Here is a 3132-nt window from a genome sequence, read left to right on the forward strand (position 1 = left end):
AAGTTTGGCTTGCGTTTCGGCGCCTTTCGGTACACCACAAGCCAAAACAAAACAGCAGTTCGGCACAGCCGTCCTGGAAAATCACAAAGCGTCCTCAAAATCCATCGGCCATGTCTGTCTTTTGAGCGTTTTCCAGTACACAAATCCTGCAAATGACTACTCGGGCCTAGAACCCAATGAAGGAGCTGATCTGATTTCAAAGGCTGTCGGCTGTATTTCAGGCTAATAATCAGCTGTTGAAACAGCGTCAGAGACAACACACAGGCCTCGGACGCTGTTTCAGAGCTGGCAGCACTTCTGTGGAGGAAAGCAGGATAAATAATCAGCAGGGAATGAAAGCCCACCTGTAAAACACTATCAGCATGTGGGAACGAGCCGTAATGGTGGAAAGTCTGCGCGTTTCTTTGATGTTCTGCAAGATCTTCAAACACACTAAACTCTAGAGTATAAAGAAGGACCTGCTTTTCTCGAGTCTTCGCTGGTTCTTATTTAAATGACCTAATTACCGCGCAAACCAACGGCCGATTTTCAAATTTTAACGGCCACTGGCTGCGGTTTTTGGCGGGAAGAAATGAAGGAGTGCGAGCCGATCGCTTTTCAACACGATTCCGTGGATTGCGATGAAAAAGCGTTCAGTTTAAATAAACACCGACGAGTTTATACCGACAGAGAAGAGAAACACGGGCTTTGGCTCACAGGACCGTGTTTTAAATCTTTTACAAACAAAGAGAGCCGAGTGTGATTTTCAGTTAAAAGCAGTTCAAACAGAAACGAGCCTCAAACCTAAAAAAAAAAAAAGATGTGAATAATGATTTTTAAGCCACAGAAAGTGACCTAGATGTCCTTTAGTCCATTTCTTGGGATCCTTGAAGTGGACTAAAGTATTAATTGTTTAATAATAATGTTGATTACTTATATTATGTAGCCTAGAGTGTGGTGTAAAGTGCTGCTGAAGCGTTTAAACAGAAGAAATAAACACTTAAAACTGTATTCTTCCTCTAGTCTGAAATAAAACATGTTCTGGGCAGAATCTGCTCATTATTTGTTGAACAGAGTCCTCTAGTGAACAGAAATAAACACAACAGGTGTATGTAGTGCTCAACTCTGATTTACTGCTAAATAAATAAATTAATTTAAAATATTAGTGAATGAACCTTTCAAAAAATTATATATACAGTGTTATGGAAATGTTTTGGCACCCCTGTAAATGTTCATGATTTTCCTTTATAAATCATTGGCTGTCTGGATAAGAAATTTCAGTTAAATATATAATATATTTGACAAACACAGTGATATTTGAGAAGTGAAATAAAGTTTATATGATTTATGGAAAGTGTGCAAGATTTATTTCAACAAAATTAGGCATGTGCATAAATTTAGGCACCCTTGTAATTTTATTGATTTCAATACCTTTAGCACTAATTATTAGAACTCAAAATTGGTTTGGTAACCTCAGTGACCCTTGACCTCCATACACAGGTGAATCCAATCATGAGAAAGTATTTAAAGGAGGCCAATTGTAAGTGTTTCTCCTCTTTGCATCTTCTCTAAAGAGTGGCAACATGGGAGCCTCAAAACAACTCTCAGATGACCTGAAAACAATGATTGTTCAACATCATGGTTTAGGGGAAGGATACAGAAAGCTGTCTCAGAGATTTAAGCTCTCAGTTTCAACTGTGAGGAACATTGTGAGGAATTGGAAGACCAGAGGCACAGTTCTAGTTAAGGCCCGAAGTGGCAGACCAAGAGGCGCAGGATGGTGAGAACAGTCACAGTCAACCCACAGACCAGCTCCAAAGACCTACAACATCATCTTGCTGCAGATGGTGTCACTGTGCATCGTTCAACTATTCAGCGCACTTTACACAAGGAGATGCTGTATGGACGAGTAATGCGGAAAAAGCCTTTTCTCTGCACACGCCACAAACGGTGTCGCTTGAGGTATGCTAAAGCACATTTGGACAAGCCAGCTTCATTTTGGAATAAGGTGCTGTGGACTGATGAAACTAAAATAGAGTTATTTGGGCAAAACAAGGGGCGTTATGCATGGCGGAAAAAGAACACAGCATTCCAAGAAAAACACTTGCTACCTACAGTAAAATTGGGTGGCGGTTCCATCATGCTGTGGGGCTGTGTGGCCAGTGCACGGACTGGGAATCTTGTTAAAGTTGAGGGTCGCATGGATTCCACTCAATATCAGCAGATTTTGGAGAACAATGTCCAGGAATCGGTGACAAAGTTGAAGTTGCACCGGGGCTGGATCTTTCAACAAGACAACGACCCTAAACACTGCTCAAAATCTACTAAGGCATTCATGCAGAGGAACAAGTACAACGTTCTGGAATGGCCATCTCAGTCCCCAGACCTGAATATTATTGAACATTTGTGGTGTGATTTAAAGCGGGCTGTCCATGCTCGGAAACCATCAAACCGGACTGAACTGGAGACGTTTTGTAAAGAAGAATGGCCCAAAATACCTTCTGCCAGAATCCAGACTCTAATTGGAAGCTATAGAAAGCATTTAGAGGCTGTTATTTCTGCAAAAGGAGGATGCACAAAATATTGAGTTAATTTTTTTTTTGTGGTGCCTCAATTTATGCACATGCCTAATTATGTTGAAATAATTCTTGCACACTTTCCATAAATCATATAAACTTTATTTCACTTCTCAGATATCAATGTGTTTGTCTCCTATATGATATATTTAACTGAAATGTCAGACAGCCAATGATTTATAAAGGAAAATCATGAATATTTACAGGGGTGCCAAAACTTCTCCATAACACTGTGCATAATTTTCACAGTTAATATAATTTCAAATGAATTGACGATTTTTAACGTTCTGGATTCTCATTCAGTTTTAATTTTCGTTAGTTTTATTTCTTTAATGACATCTTTTCGTATGGTTCTCATATTTTCTCATTTCTTTTGTACACGTGTAGCCTAAATGTGTAATTTTTCCATACTCTTTTGAAAAAAAGAAAGGTATTTCTAAAACATTTTTATTGTACAAAACGTTTTCTTGGGGGTTAGTCTGTAGTCGTTATATAAAGATTTATATAAAAATGTTACGTCCTCAATTATATACGTAAAGTGTGCGTGCGTGCGCGTCCACGCGCTGAAGTTCTTCCT

Source organism: Barbus barbus (assembly GCF_936440315.1).
Source record: "Barbus barbus genome assembly, chromosome: 39".
NCBI lineage: Eukaryota > Metazoa > Chordata > Actinopteri > Cypriniformes > Cyprinidae > Barbus > Barbus barbus.